This window comes from Pimephales promelas, chromosome 24 (assembly GCF_988280905.1).
Source record: "Pimephales promelas chromosome 24, fPimPro1.hap1.1, whole genome shotgun sequence".
NCBI lineage: Eukaryota > Metazoa > Chordata > Actinopteri > Cypriniformes > Leuciscidae > Pimephales > Pimephales promelas.
In genome coordinates, this window is record NC_142792.1 from 3,430,618 (window position 1) to 3,444,412 (window position 13,795).

Below are 13,795 nucleotides of genomic sequence, written 5' to 3' on the forward strand. Positions count from 1 at the left end.
CCTAATAATTTCACTAAACACCATTTTGTTGAACATTCTACCTAAACTGTGCAAGACAAATTCAATTCCACAAAGCCTGAAAACCTGTAATACTGTAAAGGACAGCAGTCCTTTTCGCTTAGGTAGTCTCACTAAGGAGAGATTAAATTTCCCATAGTCGTGTTTGTTTATTAGCCAAACCCAGCTGGACATCTGAGTTATTGCCCTATTAAAAATTACATATTTGCTCTTGGGCCTTTCCAGCTACAGGCCACCATTGCAATAAAAAGCAAAATGACAACAATCATTTATAAAAAAAATTTCATAGGCACCCAGAGATTTGGATAATTACAGCACTTAAAATCTCTGTGAGCTCAACCTGATGTGACCTGGCCTGCAAAATGTGTCTGTCCCACAGTGGCACAGATAAAAAATAAATAGAAAATAATGTGTGATTTAGTGCTAACTCGTTCCCAGTAATGCAGGGGCAAAATGAAAAGGTCAAGATAATGATATTACTCTAACTACTCAAATTAAACTAAATATATTTGACACACAAAATAATGCAGTTAGGGTTCAATTGCCTTTTCCTTGAAAGATCTTGCATTTAACCAGACAGTATTAAGTTCTGAGTGGTGACCACACTATATGCATGTCCTGAAGCGCACCACAGCCTCCAGATGCCGTCATGAGGTTAACAAAATGGTTTACTTACAGATAAGCAATAATGAAAAACAATAGTTCTTTGAATGCACCTGTAAAATGCTAACCAACACAGCCACATTTTACACATTTGAATATTCATTTTGACAAGCTTTCAAACTTCACCTCAATGGCGAAAACAAATAATATATTGGCAGTCAGACCTGTTATGGCTCATTAATAATACTCCATTTCTAAGAAAATACCTAGTGAAAAATGAGGACAACATCAGATTCCTTAGGGAGCCTTTTAGCCATTTGGCACTCAGATTCCTGCATGGATCGTTGCCTTCCTGATCATTGATCGATTGCTTTGTCTTTTAGCCCGTGTGTTTGCAAAAAAAAAGAATATCACAAAGGCTGCTGAGAAGCCCAATCAATGGATGGGCTAATGAGCTATTCACACCAGTGTCTGCACTCAAAGAGATGGGCAATAAAAGACATCCAGCTGGACAGAACCGACATAAACAGGGTCACAGGTAGCGTCAGAAATTAAATTCTTTATTAAGGATTGATATTTGCCTCCATGGAATTGACTTTCAGGGACAATTTTTACTTTTATGACGGCAAATTATAAATTGATGCCAAATACTTGCATAGAATTAATTAATCTAAATGACACTATAGTGTCTAAACACTCAGACAGTATTATAATATATAATACACTGTAAAAAAGAAAATCGTAATTTTTATGGTAAAAAAAAAAAACTTTACGGTCAAAAATACGGTAGCATCATTATTGATTTTACAGACTTACAGACAGATATTTTTTACAGTGGATAGGGCCTTCTGTTCTCAGGAAAAATGCTTTGCAATTAAACTGATTGATATGGGAGGAAAAAAACATTGCATGCTTTAGTAAAGAAATTTAAACTATAAAATAACCAGTACAACCGAATCTCCCTTTCAAACTGAACCAGTTTAAGAAATAATAGAATCTCCAACTGGGGAGTGTTGTTGACCTAAATTTTGTTCATTTTAATTAGGCTGAAGTAAAATATAATTATTGAAGTGAAAAACTTGACCAAAACAAATGTAAAAAAGACAAAAGCACAAAACAAACTAAAATCTGAAAAAGCTATTTCTACACTGTAAAAAATATATATATATATTTTCTTGATTTGTTATCACAACATTTTTTATTTTGACATTATTTATCAACTTAAATAATTTATGTAGATCAGATACTATTTTGAGTTTCTGATACTTAAATCAATCTCCTTCATTGTATTAACTCAATTTTTCCAGTTCAATGAACTTAAAATTTTTAGGCAACCAGGTTACTTCATTTTTAAGTTAAACAAACAATATTTTTTACAGTCTATTATAGTTTATAAATAGTATGTAACATTGGGTTAGCTACAACATTTGTTGCTAATATAAAGCTTGTTGAGAAAAGTAAATATGTTGCTGAAATCTACTTTTCTACAGCCTCTTTCTCTCTCTCTCTCTCTCTCTCTCTCTCTCTCTCTCTCTCTCTCTCTCCCACACACACACACACACACACACACACACACACACACACACACACACACACACACACACACACACACACACACACACACACACACACACACACACACACACACAACTGCCAACACTTTTTTTGATTGTTTTATAGGTTTAAAGCAGCAAAGTACCCCCTGAGGAACACGTATCCCTGGTTGGGAATCACTCAATTACACTATAACCTTGTTATCGGAGATATAAAGAACAAATCAAGTGTTAAGTGTTAAGAGTTTGTGATCCATAAAATTACTATTTTGGTTAAGATGAAATTCCTACAGTCCATGAACACCACAATGCTGATAGTCATGATAAAGTTACATTGAAATGTATAAAGAAGCCGCGGATGATATTGAAGTTCGTAACCATTCTGAGTGACATCTTGATATGTGAAAATGGTGAACACAATTCCTTTAAAAAGATTTTTTTTTTTTTAGCTTTAATACATTTCATTTCCATCTTTAAAACTTGTGCATTCCACATAGTCCTGCTCCTTGTGGCACATCCGAATATTAGAGATGCCATATTCCCTTAGTTCATTACACGCTTCCTTGAGAACCACAATAACAATTGCCTGCGCTGCAGAAAAAAAAGTATTTGATGTTCATTATACTTTGTTGATTTCTCCCTTACTCGTTTTTCCTCTCTCGCCTTTCAAGCTGCTTCCATTCCTCCCATATAAAACGAATCTCCCAAATTACAGCGACGCTGCAAAAATATACTTCATATTGATAATAATTGCTTTCAGCATTAATTATCTATTTATGTTATTTTGCAGTTGCGATGAGGCATGCTGGTTGTTAGCAGCTCTAACTGGTGACAGTCTGCGCCACTTGTTAATCTACGATTATGAAACGATCTGTCATACTAATTGAGTTACTCTACAAGATACCTAAAAAAATATGCACTGCCAAATCTGGAATTCAATCTTGTAAAAATCTAGCAAACAAATTCTCTTAAAACACCCATTCATACTCATCAATCTTTCAAAACAGCCCCATTAGATGAAAAAAAACCAATGGCTGCAAGATTCAAGATTCGTTACACTGAGGGAGAGGCCTGTTGTCTACTAGGCGCTTTACCTCTGGAAGAACATTGGTGATAATGAGACCTGTCCAACTCCCTCTGAAGTCTTACAGGCCATTAGCGAGATCCGAAGCAGGCCCGGTTCATCACACATGGATCCGGGTGCTTAAGCCAGTACCATCATTAATATCAGACCTGAGCTGACTGCTGTCTAGCCTTTGTGGGGGCATGTTAATATATGCCATTTCACAGCTATAGCCACAGAGATAGAAGAAGTGTGTCCAACTCAACCTTCAGCATGGGTTAACCGGAAGTGAGACATGCAGGGCCAACTGGAATGCGTGAGAGTGTATCCATGCAGCTAATGAGAGGAATCAATCGGGAACATGGCCGTCTCTAAAGCCAAAGCCTCTCGCTCTGTGGAGACGCTGTCAGGAGCTGCTGTTCTTGATTCTTCCTCGTTCAAACCGACTGCTACAGTAACGTAAAGATATCGCCACAGGGTCATTTTTCAAAATGAACAGAAATACATCATATCTACGCACTCTCTGAGTGCAATCTCTTACAGCTCCACGTCTCCTATTTTAAAAGGAGATGGCCTACTTTTTCTACTCAGACGTATTCTATGATGCTGATGCAATGACTAACAGATCAGATCTATGACTTGCGACCAGAGTTAGAGACGCACCCGCTTTGAATACCATGATGCAGCAGCAAAGCCACTGGAGCGCTGAAGGACTTCAAACCCAATCCCAGCGATCTGGAGTGATGTCACTGGACACTGTGCTTTCACAGCAGAACAAAGCCAGCGCCGTATTTTTGTGGCCCTTTATGTGAGCCATGCAGAAAAATTGACGGCCTTGAGTGGAAATTGGCTCCGTCATCAAAACAGAATGCTGCAGACAATTGCAAAGTTCACGAAAGCGTATGAAGCAAACAAAAGCGTACCAAAATAGACAATGACCGAAATTTGAAACAAATCAGTTTGAGTGCTGACAGAAGTGAGCAAAAGCACTTCTTCTGAAAGCATTACCATGGCACTTTGATATATCAAAGAGTAGCATAAATAGTGTTGCATTGCACTCTAAAAAATGCTGGGTTGTTTTACCCCTCAAATTTGGGTCAAATATGGACAAACCCAAATGTCGGGTTAAAAATGTCATTTAAACGTTTAACCTAATGGCTGAGTTTGTCCATATTTGACCCAAAGATGGGTTTAAAATAACCCAGCGTTTTTAAGAGTGTACGTAGAACTCCAAAATATTTCCAAGAACACATTGTGTGACTGGTTTAAAAAACGTGGTACTATGTCAGAAAAAAACATGGTACCTTTACTTTACTCAAAGGAGTAGTTCACTTTTAAAAAGACTTTTGCTGATAATTTACTCACCCCCATGTCATCCAAGATATCCATGTCTTTCTTTCTTCAGTCGAAAAGAAATGAAGGCTTTTGATGAAAACATTGCAGGATTTTTCTCCATATAATGGAGAAACGATTCAAGGTCCAAAAGACACTTTCAGTGCAAACTGCAAACTGTTCAAAGGGCTTTAAATGATTCCAGACGATGAATAAGGGTCTTATCAAGCGAAACGATCGCTCATTTAAAAAAAAAATAAAGTTTCCGTTTTATAAGCTCAAATGGTCGCCTTGCTCTGTTCTGTGATGAGCGTTCGTGACTCTCCTGTTCGAACTCGTTCATCAAAATGAACAAATCTTTTCCCAAGTCGTTTGTTGAATGAACCAAATGACTTGAAAAAAGATTCGTTCATTTTGATGAACGAGTTCGAACAGGAGAGTAACGAGTGCATTACAGAACAGAGCAAGGCGACCATTTGAGCTTATTAAACTTAAACCTTGTTATTTAATTTTGAAATGAGTGATCATTTCGCTTGATAAAACACTTATTCATCATCTGGAATCGTTTAAAGCCCTTTGAACTGTTTGGTTCCCATTTAAGTCCATTATATGGAGAAAAATCCTGGACTGTTTTTATCAAAAAACCTTAATTTCTTTTCGACTGAAGAAAGAAAGACATGGACATCTCGGATGAATTAGAAAAAGTTTTTTGAAAAGTGAACTACTCCTTTAACCCCACCCCCTTATATTAACATCACTGTATCATTAAACCTTGTACAGGATGTTATTTGCAGGATACTTACGTAGATACATAGAATACCATGATACCACGGTGCTTGTAAAAACATGTGCCTGAAAGTGCTTTGAAAAATCGTCTTTTGTATAATATTCCTAAATCAAGAATTCACAAGAAGTCTCCTTTTTTAAGTGCATCTCTTGTAGCAAGCAGAAAACCAAATTAGCCTCTGTTAGACGGACCTGTGAGACATTTTGGATTTGTTTTTTTGCATTTTGGATCGATTCAGAACCCAACCAGGTGAGTCGGAAAAAAGTAATGGAATTAGGAATGGAAACGGCAAACAATAGAGTTTGATGCAGCTTCAATCATTTTCAACCATTGCAACCATTGCACTCCTCATTTGACAGCATAAAATACCTTGTCTTGTTTTCTCTGCACCATGCGGCAGTAATAGCATCTTCATCACAATCTAAACGGCAGATGCAGGGATGACCGAGTGTGCTTCCCTGACAGTATCGAGTGTATGCGTGCAACCTGATTCCTTCTGAATTCCCACTAATAGATCAAACATACCTTTTATTTGCATCATGATAAAGCAGTAAATCACATCCATCTGCATACTGACGACTCCACCCATGCCTCTGCATCCGCTCTCCACGATTCCCCCAATGCTGGGGTCAAACACACTCTAGGAGAGAGGGAAGAGAATGATAGATTACACAAATTAAACCTCCAGAGGATGACAAAGATGCAGACTTTCCACAGCACATTGTGAATGTTCTTACTTAATGATCCTTGCTAGAAGCTTGTGCATAAACCTATTACAGTGTTGACCTCAGACCCTCCGTGAGCCCGGGATAATCCTCCCAGTGCACCAAAACATGAGGATTTTGAAAGAATATCAACCCTATCCTGCTGGGACGGCAGCTAATCAATCGAAATCGTATTTTGAACAAGCACTACATTATTTTTCTTCCCTAAGGGAATTATTTGTTGAGGCTAGCCGTTAGCAAAACAACCCGGTGCCGCTTCTGCTTTGTACCTAAATAGAATTGAACAAGGTAGTGAGGGTAATCAATTGAATCGAGCTATATTTCATGCAATATGTCATGCTAAATTAGCCCTGTAATCAATAGCCACGCTAGATAATTATACATCCCGGCATGGACCATGTAAGTAATTTAGCGATCCATTACTTAATTCAGTGCAAAAATAACTCAATATCTAGATGCTGGAGCATGCATCTTTTAGCGAACAGCCATATAACCATGAAAACACTGAAAGGGAATGTTTAAACCAACAGTAAAGGCTATGCCACTGTTAAATATCCACAAGTTTAGATGATAGATATTCTGACCTCCACGCCCTGAACAAGTCAAGCGACCATCCTCCATTTCGCCGTTGCTCGGTTGATTGACTAAAACGATGCGCATCTCAGTGGGCCAATCGGGCAGTGCCAGAACCAGGGCAGTCCAACACTGGCAGATGGACAAATGAGTGGTCAGGTGCCTTCACAAGGCTCTTTGAGTGATGATGATGATGATGAGCCTGTGTTTGGCAGGTCACTCGCACAGATGGCGAGAGCCTCGCCTTCCCGCTGCTTTCCAGCCGGCTTTACTTTTTCATTGGACGCCTGACATCAGTATCATGTCTAAGCGAATCGGCTGTTCATGTGGAAGAAGTCGTCAGAGTAGCTCAGACTTGTACACACCTGCTCCCCACAGAGTGAGCTAAGTTTAGGAGGGAACCGTGATGTAGCAACTTCTTAGCGAACATAACATGCGAAAACATGACATATCTCAGCAGGGTGCCACATGTAGCACAGCACGTCCTTTACAAGAAACAGAAAGAAAATTCACTTATCATGCTGGAAACAGTGACAGCATTAGCTTACACACACATAAACTACCTCGCTTTGGTGTTCAAGTCGACATGACTAAATGACATTATTCTCCGCTGAATAGATGCTCCATCTTGCTCGCATAATGACAGAGGAGCGAGGTCATTGTGCGCATCTTTGGTATGCATCAAATACAGTTCGGTGGGAATGGAGCTGCCTATGACTGGAATAGCAAATGACCTTTGTTGTATTGATTCTGGCGTGGGCTACACAAGGCTGTCAGGCCATCTCAGAAGCGCTCGGGGCCCTTTAGGAGACCGAATAAAGCCGTGAGCCGCCAACTGAACACTCTGCACCATGGAGTTTTGTTGGGAACACCTTTTAAATGTGCAATAAAGACTTTTATGCGCATTTTTTACTGCATCAATTAAGCTTACAGCCCCTGCGCAATGCTCTATATTGGCATGTTCAACAGAATTATAAATTTATCCTTTACTATGCAAATGTTGAACCTTCAGTTGATGGTCTCCAGGAAACAGACGCCATCAGTTATTCCACTACTTTTCAAAGTTTGGGAGAAAACTTTCATCCGTGTAATCAAAAGAGTAGAATTCAGTCTGCATTTTTTAGTTATACTCATCTCTAAAACATTTCATTGCCTAGAAATTGCTCTTTTTGAATGTTTTTAATAAAAAAATATATTTATAAGCGCAAGCTCTACACTGTACACAAACTTCATTCCAGCAACAATAAATTGATTTAATTCATTGTTGCGTTCAAAAATGCCTGTTCAGTAAATGTCTTTTATAAAGCAAAGCAAACATTTGAATATCTCATAAAGATGTTTATAGCTAGCATGTGGTATAATGGCACAGATATTTGAAGGTAACTATCAAGACTCTTGAGTACAGTCAAATCAATGCTTTGTGGTTTGATTTAACAAAAGATAACAAAAGTAAAGGTCCTAATTAAAAACGGTGTGGAAGCAGTGCATGGAGAAGCTCTCTTGTTTTGATAGATCTCAAAAAGCTCTTATAGACCACTGGCAGAAAAGAAATGACACAAACACATAGGGCCCTATTTTATCGATTTGAAACGCAAGTAACTTTGTGGGCGGGTCTTGGGCGCTGTTGCTATTTTACCGGCGGGATAAATGACTCTTGCGCCCGACGCAATTTTAAAAGGGGTTGGTCTGAAATAGCTTCATTATTCATAGAAATGGTTTAGGCGTAACGTGAAATAAACCAATTAGAGCGTCATCCAACATACTCTTTAAGAGCAGGTGTGCATGTTGCATGGCGGATTGTTATTATAACGGCGGGTTTACCAGGCGCGTTTACAGCCGAGGAGACCGACGTTATTGTCAGGGTAGCGAAAGACAGAGAAGTGATGTTGAATGGGGATGGGAGATTTTTTTCCTGGTTCTTGACGGACAAACTAATTTGTCAGATGTCCTTACAGTATGTACATATGTGTCTTGCCACTATTGGACAAACAGCAATTAGCCTGAAAAAAATAAATGGGTAAATGTGTAAGCTAGATTTAGGCCTACATCCTTTACATCTTCATGGACACCACAATGATTTCCCTCATGTGTTAATTTGTTTCCTTGTTATAATCTATGATTTGCAAAAATAAAAACTGCTTCATCTGTGTTGATGAGAGAATCAAAGTATATGTGCGTTGTGCCCCCGGTATATTATGGCCAAGCATGCGCGTTAAAAATAGCATTATGAACAATGCGAAATGCGCCACTGACTTTAGACTAGGTTTTTTCTGGACAGTGGCGGAGTTGTTTTCTGGAACTGCAGAACAGCATTAGGGATTGTTTGTGCCAAAACACGCCCTTTTTTTGTGCCGACCCGCCCAGGGAGCGCAAGTTCATTCCCTAGTTTACCCGATGTGTCTTTGGAGGGAAAAGTCTGCTTTGCGCAGATGCAAAATAGGAATGATACATGCGTCAGTGTACAAAGTCATTTGCGTCGGGTGCAAGATAGGGCCCATAGTCCCTAAGAACAAGGCTAATCACTTTGTTGTTTACTATACTTTACGACCATGCTCAGATCAAAAAGAATGGGAAACACTGAAAAAGCAGCAAATTAAACCTCCATCTGAACAAAGCTGTCCTCTTTCGTGAATATATAATATTGATCTTTTGACCGACGGCGCAAAAGACTAGCTCGAAGCTTCAAACACCCCCTTCCCCATTTTCACTGCTGTCAAGATTTGTGATTTCAGCACCAACAAATCCAATAAGGTTTCAACGTACTTATACATGAGCAGTCCTACAAATCGATGTGGTTTGGGATACAGCATGAGCGTGGTGAAACTCTACAAGGATCAATAGCACAATAACACACCTGGAAGGAGCCCAGGCGTGACACAAAAGCAACATCAGAACCGCAGCTTGTTTAAGCCGTCCAAAGAGATACGCTGTCAAAAGCCTGTACGCGGGTTACAAAGGAAAACTGCTGAGAACAATGAGGAACAAACGGCACATGTGAAGGCAGTGGTAAACACTGACAGTCCTGAGTGTAGCAGTTTATTTACATCCCAATAAACACAAAACACAAGAATTCAAGGTGGACTCTTCACAGATTGCATGCATGAATTATTTGCGCTTCATAAATTAAAGATTTGAGTCTTTGTTGCTGCTCGTCTGGGCCGCGACCCCGATCTTATTCAACAGAGAGGTGTTGAAGAAACAGTGAAGACATTGTTTGGGAGCACATGTGACGAGAAGCAGTACGTATTACAAACGTGACCGAGAGAAATGCAATGGAAGTGTCCTTTTAAAGTAGAAAGTAACCCATCTGAAATTCCTTTTCTTCTGCTGTCTGAGCGTAAAAGTTTGAGGGGGAAAAAAAAAAATCACATATTTATGAATGCAATGCATATATATATATATTTTTTTTTTTTTTTTGGAGTCCCCTGCATTAGGCATGGATCTCACTTGTGTGGGTTCATAATATGCTTTGCTTTTGTACAAACTAGCTGTCTCAATGAAGCAAACCATATTGATCTTCAATCCCTTAGGCATGAGCCCTCAAAAGAGTACACGATGTTCCATGCGGCGCTAATGAATGGGGCTACACTACACCTGCGTGTTCCTCTGTCCCGTGTCTCTTCGCGACCAGTGTGTTCCTTCAGGCTGAGAACGTCTCACGCTTATCTTCCCCAGGCACTCGCCGTCACGTGGGGACAGACCTTTCATCCGTCTTCTCACTCCATGCGCATAAACTACAGTACCAAGTATCTGTCGGTCCTCTCGCTTATAATCATCTTGTTATCGTCATTTTCAGGCCATACGGATGACAAAGTTAGGCGTTCGAAGATATCAAACACAGTTGCGTCAAACCGAGAGAGGTTTTCCTTCTGTGAGCAGTAGCCAGATTCAACTTTCATCATTTCTTTCTTGCAAGACTATGGTAATACGAAGGGAATCTGAATGGTTAAAGGAGCTGATCAAAGGCGAAACCCATCAGAAGCCTTTTATTTCATTGCACGAAAACTCATCATATTCAGAGGCAAAAGATCCATGTGAACCACAGCGTTCAACACCCTAAAGCAAAATGGCCACCACATATCAGCAAGGCCACGTGCCCAGTTTCATATCTCAGAATCAATCCGACAGGAACGTCTGAGCAATGTCGAAGTACAAGCACATCATCCAGGTCTGATTTGGCCCTCAGGCATCGCAAGACGACCCGTCTTCAACATCAGAGCGAACCGTATTTAGTTTCTCATCTGTATGCAGAAACATGTGCTCAGCGCACATTGGTTTTTATTCATTCAGTCAAGCTAAAAATCAAGCCAATTTTTCTTGTATCAGGCTCTTTCATTTAAACACGTGCATTTGTGCAGAAATTTCATTTCGAGCGGGTGTCAGAAGTCAACATTTAATCAGTATAAAAACTGGACAAAGTGCCTTTATTAATATTCAAATTCCCACTGATGGGGCTGGTAAACACATTGCCGTAATTGCACAGATCTGTCCTTCAAACATACTAACCATTATCCGGGCAAATCACGCATCGGGCTCTGCTTTTGTGTACTCCTCGCCTGTCTGAAACACACAATTCTAAGCAGAGGAATGAAGTAAGGAAATTGCTATTGATCCATATTCTCTGAAACACTGCCACATTATCCTCATGATATGCAGCCTTCGGTCGTCAATAATGCATTCATGTGGGGATAAAAAATGTGGCTGTTAAAATTCAGCAGTGTGTTCAATGTATATGCATGATAGCTGAACCCTGTCGAGCAATTCAGCCTCTTAACAAAACTAATGTGGGTGAGACAGAAAAGACAGTGTGGAAGAAAGAGCCAAATCTACATTATTATACACGGCCAGCAGCCACGGGTTATAAGCAGATCTCCCAGTCAATTATGGGTGATGCAGAATGACAGAAGCACATTTCTCCATATGGATATCATGGCATGACTGTACACATTGCCTCTCATTCGCTCTCTTGTTACACAAGCGTGTGTTTACCTAGAGTAATGTAATGCCAGGGTCATTGTTCACCCTAAAATAAAGAAATCATATTTGCACATTATGACATTTTCATGACAATGAAGCAAATTGTCATTACTGTGGTGAAATAAAAAAAGAAAGTTTTAGGCCCCACTTAATAGCGTCTTATCTAGTACGATCATTTGAAACAATACACTTTATGGCCACACACACACTGACTGCAGCTAAATTCTCTTGTCAATTCACCTTTTAGTGATCAATCCTGTTCTGTACACACACACTTCAGTAATTTACAGGAGTGACAACCGAAATTACTTCCGAGAATTGCAGTTACAACCACATTTACTAAATTCTATGTGTGTACGTAACCAAACTGAACAACTAGGGTCCTATCTTGCACCTGGCGCATGACTTTGTACACTGACGCATTTATCACTCCTATTTTGCACCCGCGCAAAAAGGGGGCTTTTCCCTCCACAGACACACGTCGGTAAACTAGGGAATGAACTTGCACTCCATAGGCGGGTCGGCACTAAAAGGAGGTGTGTTTCGGCACAAACAATCCCTGGTGCTATTTTGCAGTTCCAGAAAACAATTGCGCAAATGACCATAAAAAACCTGGTGTAAAGTCAGTGGCGCATTGCGCGCACAGTCAGATGCTATTTTAAGCGCGCATGCTTGGCCATAATACATAGTGTGAACAATACGCATACACTGTAGATGATTCTCTCAGCTACACAGATGCGTTTTATTTTTTGCAAATGATACATTATAAGGACAAATTTTAAAACACGAGGGAAATCATTGTTGTGTCCATGACGATGGGAAAAATAGGCATAAAGCTTACACATTTACCCAAATTATCATATACATGTTTAACCGAAGCTAATTTGGGCGTTTGTCCCGTCCCCAATGTCCCGTCTCTTTCTTTTACGGCCCTGACGAGAACATGGATCTCCTCGGCTGTGAACCGATTGTGAAGTGCGCCTGGTAAATGCGCCGTTATAATAGTATTGCGCCATGGAGCAAGCGCACCTCGTTCATCACGATCTTAAAGGGAATGTGATATGACGCTCTTATTGGTTTGTTTCCCGTTATGCCCAAACCACACCTATGAATAATGAAGCTACTTCAGACCAACCCCTTTTAAACTTGCGTCGAGCGCAAGAGTCATTTATCCCGCATGTAAAATAGCAACAGCGCCGAGATCCGCTCACAAACTTACTTGCGCTTTGCATTTGATACTTGATACTTGATACTTTTTGATCGTTAAAAAGGGCCCTGGTTGTTAATGACGTATTTTAACGTGCATCAGAAAATGTGGTACGAGCCTTCACTCATTCGTGCTGCTCGATCTTGCTAGAAAAACGAGATGGTTCTCACTGCAGAACATGATCCAGATCCAACTCCTCCCACCTTATATACACCAAAAACTACCCAATTCCACCCCTGATCCCTAAACCCAACCCTAATCCTACCCAGCTCCACCCCTTTGATCTTGATCCGACTCCACCCCATGGATCTCATGTACTGCATTGAGGTGCTACTGAGAAAAACAGCAAAAATTAACAAACCCACAGTAAACCGAAATAAATCCAAATGCTGAAACAAAACAGACCTGCTCACTTTAAAAAAAACTCATTGATTCAGTTTTTTTAATTGATGAATAGAGATGACATGAATAATAGATATTTCTTGACTGTTTTAAAGAGATTCAGTCACGTAGAAATGTACATTTATACATCCGTTTAAGATCCTTATATCACCGCCTACATCGTATCTGTGATGTGCATGAAAGCTTCCTAAGAGCCAGTGAGGGAGAGATGACACAGATACTCGAGAGCACAGGGGTCACGGGGCCGATAAACCTCAGCTGTGGGGAAGCACACGGCTCATGTGAAGACTGTGGCATAATGGAGAGCCATTCAGATCAAAGGTGACAGGACTCAGCAGGTAGAGCGGAGGGGAGCTGTATAGCAGTCCTCAAAATAAAGCACTTCCTTTGAGTAACGGGAGGTCAGATCTGTCTGAATGCTGAGCTAAACACATACAACCACAGAGGTGTACAGAGGTTAGAGGCTATATCATTTTTTTTTCTCCTTCAAATTCTGAAAATTGTTAAACAATATACATTTTATTAAAATGTAATTTCTAATCTTCCATCTACATT

The 13,795-nt window shown here is 39.9% G+C and overlaps 1 non-coding gene across 1 annotated transcript in view; it reads right to left on the reverse strand.

Annotated features, from left to right (window-relative positions):
* LOC120470981 (uncharacterized) overlaps positions 1-13,795 on the reverse strand; it is a 146,107-nt gene that overhangs the window by 101,668 nt on the left and 30,644 nt on the right. The window contains exon 4 of the transcript XR_016149973.1: positions 5,882-5,996. This is a non-coding gene — a transcript (uncharacterized LOC120470981). The remainder of the gene's footprint in view (positions 1-5,881; positions 5,997-13,795) is intronic.